Consider the following 13758-nt stretch of genomic DNA (forward strand, 5'->3'; position numbering starts at 1 on the left):
TAGTCAAAGTGATCCCAAACAATTTCTCCAATGTATTACACATATAAACAAGTTTTCTTCAAAACCAGTCACGATGGTCATTTTTCCTCCATTTTTCTCTTCGAAAAACATAGTTTTTATAGAAAATGAAAGGAAAATTCCACTGTTCATTCATGTTTGAGTTCCTCAGACTTGCTAAAACATTCTGGCCTGTAGAATAAGATTTAATTCCATGTATATCTATTTCTTTTTTCCTTAAAAAGAAAACTTTCCCCTGATATGAGGAATTTGAGAAACAGGGTAGGGGGGTTGGGGGGTAGGGAAGGAAAAAATGAAACAAGATGTGATCGGGAGGGAGACAAACCATAAAGAGACTCTTAATCTCACAAAACAAACTGAGGGTTGCTGGGGGTCAGTTATGGAGAGGGTGGCTGGGTTATGGACATTCGGAAGGGTATGTGATATGGTGAGTGCTGTGAAATGTGTAAGCCTGATGATTCACAGACCTGTACCCCTGGGGCAAATCATACATTATATGTTAATAATAATAAAAAAAGAAAAAAGAAAAACTTTCACAAAATTTAATTATACAAGAGTTAAATAAAGAGCAGCAATTTTTTCTATCCATGGCACTAGAGAGGGTTTTCTTTCTTTCTTCTTTCCTTTTTCTATTTGTCTTTTTGAGTGAAAATTATTTTATCAAGAAGTTTCCATTTACATCATTAAAAATAAATAGCAATCATCATCATAAGTCTGTTTTTCTTTGCTTTGTGATACAGACTCTTTACAAAGGCACTTAATTTTTTTTAAGCCAAAATTAAGATTTTATTAGAGTTAAGAGAAACAACATGGTCCTCGAGTCAATCAACCTTGAATTTGAAGATTTATCATTTACTGATTTGGAAAAGTTGATACACAACTCTCTGATCCTCAAATTTATCAACTATAAAAATGGGTGTTAAGAACAGTTTCTGCATCGCAGGATAATTATGAAGATTACATGAGAAAATTCTCATGACAAATAAACAGAAAGTATTTAATACAAAATCTGGTACAACTAAGCACTTAACATGTGATATTATTAATAGATCATATGCCACTATTGAACATAAACCGTATCTTCCCAATAATATTACCAAAACGGGCAATGGAATTGGTGTCCTTTAGAGGACAGTTAATTCTTTAAAAACAATGGTAGATCAAAGAACATGAAGATCAAGCCTTTAAAAAGAAAAAAAAGCTTGCTTATTTTAATGCAGTGTTTTTCAAACTCTGGGTTGGTGAATAAAATCAATTTTCTGAGTACCAGTTGGTATTTTCTTAATTAAAAAGAAAAGGAGAAAATGGAAGGGAAGAGAAGAAGGAAAGGAAGAGAAGTCAAGGAGAAAAAAAAGAGAAAATAGAACACATTGTGTATATTAAGGGTTTAAGTATTGTTCATGAAAACTTTATTTCAACTCTATTACATTATATACTTGGTCAAAATAAAAAATTATTCCTTACTCTAAATCAGTCCCCCAAAAAGTTTAAAAGCCTCTAAACTTAATGGGAACTAGAACATGTGAATCCATGGGTTTCATGTCACAGGGAAAGATCCAAACACCTTGCTCATTCAAAGGTTTCTCTAATTCATGAAATGTAGCAATTGAAGCCATCTAGGGTCCTTTGGGATATCTTTGATATCCTCTTTTTTGAAATACTGTAAGACAGAAGTAGCTACCTATGAGAACTTATCCAAGGGCAAGAGGGAGACTAGATGGCTTCTGAATAACAATTCTAGCTATAGGATCATGAAGAAAGCAATGATTTAAAATGAAGAAAAGTTAACAAAATTAGAAGACTTTAAGATGTCATTCATTTTACATTCAATAAATTTGGGCACTTACAAATAAAGACCATGGAAATAACTCTTCTTCTAAAGATCTGAGGGATTTGTGGAATAAAAGAACTAGAAAGTGTCACCCACTTCCAGTGTGCATTACTCAAAGACACTGTTATCTCTCTCTCTCTCTCATTTTGCAAGGTCTATAAGGTATGCATGGGGTTTTGGATGGCAGGTGGGAGAGCAGTGTACAACAGGAAGGTGCATATAAGTGTTTGTGTTCACTTCAGTCTTATTTCAAACCAAACCAGTATGGTGGTCAGCTGTCAACCAAAGAGAACAGGAGTAGGAACAGAGCCAATCAAGCTGTGTTAAGTAACCCAGTCATTCCACAGAAATCTGTACAGCTCTTGTTCCCTGGCAGTACAGCTGGCAACAGCACAGCAGTAATTTGAGGGGTTTTCTATAGGGTGCTTATGAGTTTGATTTCACTGCTGGCTTCTTGCCATTGCAACCTATACACTGGGTAGTTCTGTTTGTGAATTACCCAACTATGTGCTTAGATGATAAAAGATCAGATTTTTCACTTGGTAGGCATGAAGTCAGCTGAGTTTTCACTTTACCAAATGTTTCTTTTTTTCCCCAAACTCTCCAGATTAAGAAAAAGACATGGTTTGTATTGTCAAGCATTTTTCCCTCCCACTTTGAGCCACATATTTTTGGGGGGGAGCAAAATTCTATTTTACCTGTAACTCATCAAACTGTTTTCTCTAAACTAATAAATCTTTAAAGTCTTTTAAATATCAGTTATTTCATTTTCTCCCTACTACTCTCCTCTTTTCATACTTGCCCCTGTGGCAATCAAAAGATGTATTATTTGCCAGATTTGAAGTAAAAAGGATAAATAGGATTCAATTGCTGAGGTTCAAGATGATGTTCTATGTGTAACCAAATAAACTTTCCATTACTTATTTGCACTTTCATATGACTTTCTTCTGATACCTGAAAGACATAAGGTAGTTAAACAGGAATGAACTGGTCATCATTTGGGTGAATTGTCATGTATTTGGGAATATTTAACTTTGAGTCATCCTCAGCTGCTTCCTATAAGCTTGTATCACCTCACCTTATACAAGATCTAATCAATAATATATTTCAAAATTGTTTTCCTCTTAGAAGCCAAACTACTCTCACTGGGTGCTACAACTGAAAAACTGAAAGCCAAAATTATGAGGGTGGGAATGAGTAAGTACAAGATAAACAATGAAAATACTAGGAATATTCTGTGAGGCAGGGTGAATGAGCAAAAGTATTGATCTTCTCCATCCTTTCGTACATCAGTGTAAAATTTAAAAATGTTCCTTCACTCTCTCAATATATATATATATCCCATCTCCAATGGGATACCCTTCATTTGTAAAACAGACACACAACAGGGCCACCAAGGTCACTAATTCCCTCCTACTTCAGTCAGGATACCCAATCATTTTCTTTCAATAACTAGAGACATCAAGAAGTCGGCCTCACCCCCGCCCCCAAATTCTATTTCAAGGAACGTTTTATTTCTACTGCTGTGTACTGGTAGAATACAAGTAGGAAAAGTCAAATCCTACCGCCAGAAGTTCATCAAAAGAATGTTATTAAAACAAGATTCAAAATGAGATTTCATACCAAAACCATGTAACAGACACTAGTTAGCTACCATAGTACTGTTAATAGTATAATTCAGACATTATGGGGTAAATGAGTTATCAGTAGGTTGCCCAGTGAATCAAGCTCCCATCTATAATTTGGTTTCTATAAGAATAGCAATTCCAAATTCCAAACAATAAACTTCCAGAACTTTATTAGTAAGTTGGAGAATGCCTACAAATACAGCCCAATGATTATTTCAGAGATGTCTTTTTGTGATATGGGTAAAGAAATACTAGAAAATCAGATAATTAAGCATCGGCCTTTTTAAATAGGTCATATGCTTTACAAAAGTGGAGAAAATTTTTTTAAAAGAATGCAATATGAAAATTATATATTACGTCTTCATTTACTATTAGTGAAGTCTGGGATTTTCAAATACAGTACTTGTAAGTATGTATAAACAAATGATTATTAGTGGCTATAACACATTGTTAATATGATCCCAATAAGAACAGTAACTATGCCAATACTATGTATGTAGAAAGAAAATATAAACAGTTTCTAAAATTACATGAATTACCATGTTCTCCTGCCAATAAGTGATTCAGATGCTGCCTTTAAAAAACACACAAATTGGGGCGCCTGGGTGGCTCAGTGGGTTAAGCCGCTGCCTTCGGCTCAGGTCATGATCTCAGGGTCCTGGGATCGAGTCCCGCATCGGGCTCTCTGCTCAGCGGAGAACCTGCTTCCTCCTCTCTCTCTCTCTCTCTCTCTCTCTGCCTGCCTCTCTGCCTACTTGTGATCTCTCTCTGTGAAATAAATAAATAAAAATCTTTAAAAAAAAACACACAAATTTTCTAAGCTGAGGGCACTAGGACAGTTAACACAACCATAACTCAACCTATTCTCATGAAAGTTCCAGAAAAATAACTAAATACACACTTAACCACCCATATAACCTAATACCTTATTTTCATACGTGAGCAAGGCTATGTGGATCTATAAAAATGTCATCTGGGAAGAGCTTTGAGCCACTAGGATAAGAAGTTCTCATAAAACCACCAAATATGTGGTGCCTGGGTGGCTCAGTCAGTTAAGCATCTGCCTTAGGCTCAGGTCATGATTCTAGGGTCCTGTGATCAAGCCCTGACCCCACTTCCCCTCTCCCATTATGTACTCTCTCTCTCAAATAAATAAAATCTTTTTTTTTAAAAAACACCAAATATATATTATACTGATATGATACTTAAACTATCTTCTAATAAAAGCCAATTTCAAATGATTTGAGAAAAACTAGCTTGCTATAGAAAGGCAAACAATATTCACAAAGCCTGGATTAAAAAAAAATGGATGCGCATAAATCAAAGTTTTTGTAGGAAACAATACATGAATTTTTCAGTAAAATTACAACAGAATTTTACTTGCCATTTGTTTGCAAGTTGGGGACTGGGGAGAAAAAGGTATTAGGCATTTCCTGAGGCAACACAAAGCATAGCTGAATATATTATTATTCTCTCATTTTTAACATAAATATTGAGACTTGTAGTATGAAGTCAGAAATGTTGCCTGTAACCAATTACACTGCAACATTCTCATTCATCTGGTGAATCTGATGTCCATGCAGGACTTCCAAACCTTTCCCCAGTACACATGTGTTAGTGGATACCACCCTGCACATGCTCCTTATTCATCCTTCCTCACCCCTCTCAGCCATCAGTAATCCCCTCCTTAACCAGCATGCTGTCTGTTAGTCATATAAATTAGCATTGAAATCAGAGCCCTCCTAACCATCTCTGTCAGTTCAGCTGGGGATGGAAAGCCCACTCATTCTATTGCACCCACTACAGTAGTTCAGTATTCTGGGTATTGTACTTTCTAAACCACTGAGAATCTCCACTGAAGAAGCATGGTTAAGTGGTATGTCCTTGTCTGTAACTGGGCAAAAGTGTCAGTGTGTATGCAATTGGGGTAAAGTTGTGTGTGTGTGTGTGTGTGTGTGTGTGTGTGTGTGTGTATACATATATATACACATAAGCACATATTCAAACATCTAAGAGTATCAAAGCTGTATGGAACTGAGTTTATCATTTTCCTCTTGAAGTATATCATACAGACAAATAGCTACAGCTAGCATATAGAATTTCATGAAATAATCATTGCCTTTGTGTGGAAGGACCTGATAGGAAATGGGTCAGGCCTCTCACACATCAGCTGGGGCAAAAGAAGGGGAACACAGTATTCTTTCTTTGCACCCAAAGCAACAAACTAGAAAATAAATCCATTTGGAAAAATTATCTCAAGTTTTGCCAAGAGAAGGAGAGTAAAGGAAGTTTCAGGTTTCTTGTTAAGAAAAACTGACAGCAAGCCCTCATATTAGACTGTACGTGTATATCCACTAAGATTATTCAAACATTTTAAAAGTATTCTTATTAAGAAAGTTAAGTTCAAATGACATGTTTTTTTTCAAGGATAACTCTAAAAAAGGCCTTAGGTTGAGGTTTTCACCATTGGTTCTAAGATGACAACTTACAGTGTTTTAAGTGAAGTCAGGGTAAATGGCATTTCACTGAAATGTGCTGCTATGGCCTGTATGACTTGAAAAACACAAACAAGTATTTCTGGGATTTTGTTTTCCCTGGAAAGGAAAACAGGAAGAAAAATTTTTACATGGTCATGAGGCATAGGGCAAGAAATGGACATATAAATAACTGTTAGCTCAGTGTAAAGGATCCCTGAAGAAAGAAAAGTAGCCCAGGAGATGTGCATATCAAATAAAAATGGAGAATATGGCTATATTTCAGCTCAAACCGATATTCCCTTTTCAGGAATCATGCCCTCTGGCTCCCTGCTGACAATCCATAGATAGCATATGAGTGAGATGAGTTCATGAGTAAGATGAACAGGCATGCTCCACGGCAGGTAAATAAATTTGTTTCCACTGAGATAATTATTCTTACCGTATGTCACTACTCTCATGGCATAAACAGGACAGGTGATGACATCCTATAAAATGCAATTTTTATTCCTATACTCCTGACATTGAGATATATAACCCATTCAGCTCTTGTGAATTTTTTTTCTCTGAAACTATGAGTGGGTTTTTGTTATTGTTGTTCTTGGGTTTTGCCTTTTTTAAAAAATGCTATCAACAACTGTGCAATATTGTTAAAGAGACTGGGAAAAATGGGACTGTCATTATTTTAGGCTATCTGGTCCTATACAAGGACTACATATGTTATTATCTGAGATAGCTGAATGTAGCTATGTTACTTGGATTTTTTTAAGGTTAACATCTGCATGATAACCTCTGTGCAGTACCTGTATCCTCATATAAATGCCCTCCCCCAAACCTCAAGTACTTTCAGACCTAACATAGGCAAGAAACAAGGAATCACAAGGCTTTGTACCAACAAATAATTTTTCCAACTATAATTCATTAGTACCTTATTCCAAAAGCATATGAATACTTACAAGATGGTTAATCCTCATTAAAAACTAAGATTACATGACATAATTACATGTAAATAAGAAAAATGAATTAAACTCTTACTCTTTCCTATGTCGGGCACTAGTTGTGAATCATATATACAATTAGAGTTCTATTGCTAAGCTAAAAATATTGGTAAAGATCTAAAAATGACAAACAGTGCCTTTTAAATTAATGTCTTATTAGTTGAGTGAAGTACACTGACAAAGAATAATTTATGCTTATTCAAACTGCACTCGACATCTTCAGGTGTTTCCAAATGAGCTCACAGAAGAGTGATTAAATGCATCTGATAACAAGCCACACATTGCTGAAATTACTTACCGCCTCATTTTATGATTAATTAAACATGTAGATTAAAGTTGCAAAAGAATTTAGATTAATGAGCAAGTTAAGTCTTGCTGATATAAGTGAATTGGGAATTGGATGCTCTGTGGAACTTTATAAACATGCATTTTATAATGAATAAGACAAGGCTACATGCAGAATTGTGGCCACCAGGGCCTTTTGACGATGCAGTCTTTTTTAACATGGTTTGACAGCTTTCAAATAACATTCTTCTATAGGCTTTAAACTTTGTGCTTTGCTGTAAAACACAAGACTACATAACTCATGTACCAGGAGTACGATTATTTCCAAGCTCTCCAAGGTAATGAACCCCTGTAGCAGCAGCTGTTCAGAAAAAAATTATGAGCTCAATTGTTATTTTAATCAGAGATAGTTTCATAGTTAAAAGCAGTTATGCAACTTGTAAAATTATATGACACCTCATCAGTACCTTCTCTTCAACACTCCTTCCTCCAAAAGCAAAACCATCCCAAAAAAGTCACAGCTTCCAGAGGACTTATTAGCAAACAGGATCCTCCATCATTCATAAAATATTCAAAGCCATTTATTAGTGAAGTTTCTGTGCTAGGAAAGGTAATGTTTAAATTTATGGTGACTCTTATCAGCTCCAAGAGTGTGTCAAAATATTTGCTAGGGTTTGCTGAGTCTCCAATTTTTCTCTTTTAAGACCAGTTTTACCTAATCCAGGTAGCTTAGACTGTGTCAAAAGCCAAGTTGGACTTTATGATTTCCCAGGGCAAGAGATATTTAGGTTGTTCACAGAGATGTAGTACATTCTGTTTTGCAAATGATACAGAAGTGTAGAAAAATTGAGCTTAAGTTACTAAACTAGTTTGTGGTTTAAAATCTATTCCATTTTTATTACTAAACTTGTAGCACAATGCCACTTATTATTACCATAGCATAATAAAGACAATTCTAAAATTCACTGAATGGATCTAATCTGCTATCTAAAATATACATCTAATTCTTTTCTACTTATTTTCAGATCTTATGTATGATCCATTTTTTGGCAAGATTTTTGTAGTTTTTTTTTCTTTTTAATTCATATTTTTTTTAAACTCTAAATACTTACCAAGAGAACTATGGAAATTTTTACATAAGATCAAAAGGAACTGTCTCATGACAAAGGTGGCTAATTACCATCATTAACCCCCATATGGACATAATTTCCCATTTGAAGATTTATGTTAGTGAAAATATAATATTGAGATATAAGTTTCTGACTATGCTGAAATTCATTAAAAGTTAAAATCAGCTTTAAAAGCAGCTAAAACAAAATAGTCTCCATTTGATTTATAATTTAATTACAATTAAATTACATTTATTTATTTCCTTTCAGTTTTATTAAGTCAGTGTCTTACACCAAGTACTGTAAACCACATCTTATCACCACAAAAGGTTATTTTAAATTTATAAGCTTTTCCTCCTTGTAACTCAACTTGAATACAATAATAAGGATTTCTAGGTAAAAATATGGACACAAATACTGCAAGGACCAAATAATAAACTTTTTGTTTATATGAAAATTTAAATTTCTCATTTACATCCTTAAAAAAAGGAAATCTGACAACAGAGTGGTTATGTCAGTCCCAAAGAGGCTGTATTAGATAACTAAAAATAATTCCTTTGCAACTGTAAGATATATTTGGTATATGCCAGACAGACATAGACTATTCAGACAGTTCAACAAGCCACCAAATTTTAAGGAGCAGGATCCTTCCACTCCAGTCATTGCCATATTTCTAGGCCAGACAAATTATGAGGTACGTCCTGGAGTTACTAATAATTTAATAGAAATTGTGTCATTCCTATGGCATTTTAATACAAGAAGATACATTTATTTCCCCCATGAAAGTACTTTCTGTGAAATAACTTTGAGTCCTAAATACTGAATATACTTAGCTATTATAACTACTTATTATTATTAACATGTTTTGATTTTTCTGATAAATTTTTTATAAAGTTTACCTGCATAAAGTATATAAATTTACTGGTTATTTAAAGTTAGGAGTTAAATGTATACTTGTAATACCAAAATAGGTTCACCTTGAAATTTTAAATAAATGGGCAATTAAAATATCCCAAATCATCCATAATGTAATATAAAAATTCCTAACATTATTTTCATTAAATCAAGATGGCAATTTATTATAATACATATTTTTTAATTCTACAACATGTGGCCTATGGACCTTACATTTCTAAGGGGAGACTGTATTTTCTCTATCACATGTACAGGCTGAAAAAAAGTATGAAACATACTCATCAGAAACTAAAATGAGACAACTGAACTCATTTTTGCATGTGATTGGGCCAAGGTTTGCCACGCTGAACTATAAATGCATTAATACCCACAATACCACCAAATGCTGAATTATTAATATTGTCAGCTCCTCAGTTTCAGTTCATGCCTTATAGAGGAGTTTTGTGTGATTCATCAAAATGAATACCTTCATGAATACCTTTCCTTCCATCTAAGTCTTTCAACGTGTTTATAAGCATCCTAGGGCAAAATGTTTTAAGCTAAAAATAAAGTAACTCTCAACCAAGCAAACTATCATCAGGGTCAATGGAAGGTTCACAAATGCAAAGAACCAATCTATAACAAAGGGGGCAGATGAAGCTGGATGCCACCCCATGCTAGATCCTTGTCAACTCAGCACCCAGCAGTTGACAAGAAGTGGTTCTTCACTTGGCAGGATAGACAAAATTATGTACTACACCTATGAATTGTATATGTTAATGTACGTATTCAAGAGCCAAAAACAGTGCTAAAAATTGGCTCCCAAACTATTATGATTTATCATTTTTTATTCTATTAACTGCGCAAATTCTTTAGTTCTCTTACACAAATACAGAGTTAGTTAACTAGTCCTGAATTTTTTCTTCAATGAAGAAATAAAAAGATTTCTCTGTTTTCTAGATTATTTATGCTAAATCACTTTTAAAATATCTATGTATCCAAAATATTTTTGTAAATGCACATTAACAGTGGTTTTATATACGGCCTTATATAAGATGACTGGAGATTTAAAGGATGATTATTTTTTAAAGTCAAAGGTTTCTAAACTTTATTTTGTATCTTATATCACTTCTGTGTATCTTATATCATTTCTTTTTGAAATCAAAACTAATTTTTCATTGAAAAAGCTTATACCTGAAACTAATATAATATTATACATCAATTATACCTAAATAAATAAATGTAAATTAATTCAAGATGTGGGAGAATTTAGGGTTTCTGATACTGCTCTTTCTAATCCTTTATTCGATATATATGTCCCTTATAAATAGAAGCATTTCTGAAAAATATTGAATTGTGATCGTAAAATGGTTTAATTAGTATGTAAAGTTTAGCCAATAATCCCAATAGTTTTAAATATAACTTAAAAGTAGAAGATGTGAAAGTACTGAGCATTAAAGTTACCTAAGCCTTAGTATTGGATCACAAAAATACAATGCAATCTTCATTTGCCATGGAAATAGGAAATAAATGGGAACATTTGTTATACTCATAAATTATATATATTATACCTGGGCTCTTATACAAAGTGATGAGGGGTCACAAAGTTCTTCTTGAAGCATTTTTCTTTCCTCATCAGAAGATATAGAATGTCTAAAAAGAAGAAACTAATCATTATTGGACCCACTATGCCGGATATAAAATAAATGTTCTCTATGCATCATATAATCTTCCCAACAACCATACCCATTTTATAGATGAGGGGATTGAGTTTCAAAAAGGCAAAGGAATTTGTCTGGAGTCCCACCAAGTGGTGATGAGAGTAAAGCCCTATGAACCCAACTCCAAAGTCCAACTATTCTTTCAGCTATATTACACTTATTTATGGCCTATACTATTTTTGCATTTATGTTATTCTTCACTATCTAGAATCCCCATCTGCTTCTTCTCAGTTAATCCATTCCTACTACTTCTGTCTAAATTTTACCTATTCCCAAAACTATGTTGTGTTCTCAGCAGTTTGTTTAAAAGCCTCCATTACAACCACTCAAGTTAAACTGATTCACACAATATATATTTATATTCCATTACCAATGTTATCATCTACATTACAACAATGTAATCACAAAATGGTTTCACTGACACTACAGTATGTCTTTCCCATTCTCCATTCTATACCCCCTATCTCTCTCACATTCGTAGGAAATTTACAGCTACTACTAGTGACAATAGTAGTAGCATTAGTATTAATATTATATATTACCAGCTTCAAAACACCACCTCTTGCTCTCATGCTGCTCTCTGGATCCCCAAAATCTTACTCTCCGCTTTCATTCTGTGCAAATGTTCTCATATCCCTAAACCACCTCTCTGTTCTTCCCAACCAAAAAGTCTACTCCTGACTATTTCAAAAAAGGTGTAAAACAATCTTGATTATCATTTATGCAACAAATATCTAAGCATTTACTATATGCTAGAAACTACGGATAGATAAATAAGATAGACTTTTTTATCTAAAACCTTACAATATACCACAAAGAAAGATAAGTAAATGAAAACTTATAACATAGATTTGTGAAACAATAAATGTAAAAAAATATATAAGTGATATGGTACAAAAATTGAAGAATAGTAAATCATCTGGGTGGTAGTAGTCCAGAAAGGCTTCACATAGAAGGTGATATATATAATAAAGTTTTATTGATTAACAGGATGCAGGCAAAGAAATAGCAATAGTTACCATCTATTATTTAATATTTTCTGTGCGAGAAACACTCATATATAATTTATATTCAATATATATTATGCAATTTTTTTTGAAAATATGGAGAATTCTGCTTCTGATCAAGATGGACAAATAGGGACTGGATTTACACTTCTGACTTACACAACTGGGGGGGGGGAACAGACAAAAATATAAGAAAACAACAGTTTTCAGACACTGGACATCAAGCAATGATGAACAATGATTCCTAAGGGGAAAAAAATGAGGTTACCCAGCTTGTCACATGAAGAAAGGAATTACCATCCACAGTGAACAAAGGCAGAGCCTAATGGTCTCAGTGAGTTAAGATGATGAAACTGGGAGTCTAGAAGGCCAAGGTGGTTATAGTTCATAGGACAGAGTAATAGGAGAGAGACCTACACATAGACTTACAGAAATAAAATTTAGCCAATTACTGAGCAGATCATGTGTGTGAGGAAACTAACCAAGGTTAGGGAAAGATACACCTAAAAGGAACAGAGAGAACATTCCCCAGAACCCACATAAAGCTAAGAATGGTTCATTCTTCCATCATCAAAAGTATAAAATTTCATAACACAAGAAGCATTTGTCAAAGTACTCAGAGCAGTATTACCTCAGTAGTGAAGATAATTAATCCTAAAGGCTATAGTAGTTCCAACTGACAGAGCTTAAAAGCAAACTTTGAAAAGATCAAAGATGGTAAAGTGCTGCCATCCAATAAAAAATTAGGAGCCATACACAGAAGAAGGAACATACAACCCATAATGAGGAGAAAAGTCAATCAATTAAAACTAACCCAGAAATAACAAAGACGATAATGAGCACACAACGATATTAAAACAGTTATGGCTGCATTCTATTATTCACTGAACTAAAAGAAAGACTGAAACTATTAAGCAGAATATTGGATATATTAACAGAGACTCAAGTTAACCTTCCAGAAATAAAAAATTCAATGTCTGAGATGAAAAATATACTGGGCAAAATTAAAATCAGATTAGACACTGCATGACAAAGACAAGTGAACTTGAAGACTTATCAAGAGAAACAATCCAAAATAAAATAGAGTGGAAAAAAATAAGATGAAAAAATGTGAACAGAATCCATGAACTGCAAAACATCTTCTAGCTACTTAATCTATGTGTAATTGGACTCCACAAAGAATAGGAGTAAACAAAAAAATTCTGAAGAAATAATGGCTGAAAATTTTCCAGATGTGACAATAACTATAAGCCCACAGATAGAATAATTCAAAATACTCTGAGCTCAAGAAACATTAATAAAACTATACTAAGGCATATGGTAATCAACTTGCTTACAACCAGGGACGAAAAGAAAATCCTTAAATTAGCCAAGGAAAATGATACATCACATACAGAGGAACATATATAACAATTATATCTGACTTCTTTTTAAAAACAATACAAGCCAAAAGACAATGGATCAACATCTTTAAATTACTGAACAACAAAAAGTGAATCTAAAAATCCTATACATAGCAAAATAAAGATTTTGAAACACAAAAGCAGAGGGGCACCCGAATGGTTTAGTAAGTTACGCATCCAACTCCTGATTTTAACTCAGGTCATGATCTTGGAGTGGTGAGATCGAGCCCCATGTCTTCATTCAGCAAAGAGTCTGCTTGACATTGCTTCTCTCACTCCCTCTCTTCTTCTACCCCTCCCCCTATGCTCTTTCTCTTTCTCTCCCTCCCCAAAAAATAAATAATCTTTAAAAAGTTTTTCAGGCAGAAGGTAAAGTTACCAAATGGAAAT

The 13758-nt window shown here is 33.8% G+C and overlaps 1 protein-coding gene across 9 annotated transcripts in view; it reads right to left on the reverse strand.

The window, feature by feature from the left end:
• Nucleotides 1-13758, reverse strand: part of SOX6 (SRY-box transcription factor 6) — a 637684-nt gene that overhangs the window by 478361 nt on the left and 145565 nt on the right. For 3 of the 9 annotated variants that reach the window (XM_047691361.1, XM_047691360.1, XM_047691359.1), the window contains exon 3: nucleotides 10809-10890. The exons of the other annotated variants lie outside the window; for them this stretch is intronic. The gene's annotated coding sequence lies outside the window, so the exon portion shown is untranslated. The remainder of the gene's footprint in view (nucleotides 1-10808; nucleotides 10891-13758) is intronic. 9 annotated transcript variants of the gene reach the window in all.

Source organism: Lutra lutra, chromosome 10, assembly GCF_902655055.1.
Source record: "Lutra lutra chromosome 10, mLutLut1.2, whole genome shotgun sequence".
NCBI classification, from domain to species: Eukaryota; Metazoa; Chordata; class Mammalia; order Carnivora; family Mustelidae; genus Lutra; species Lutra lutra.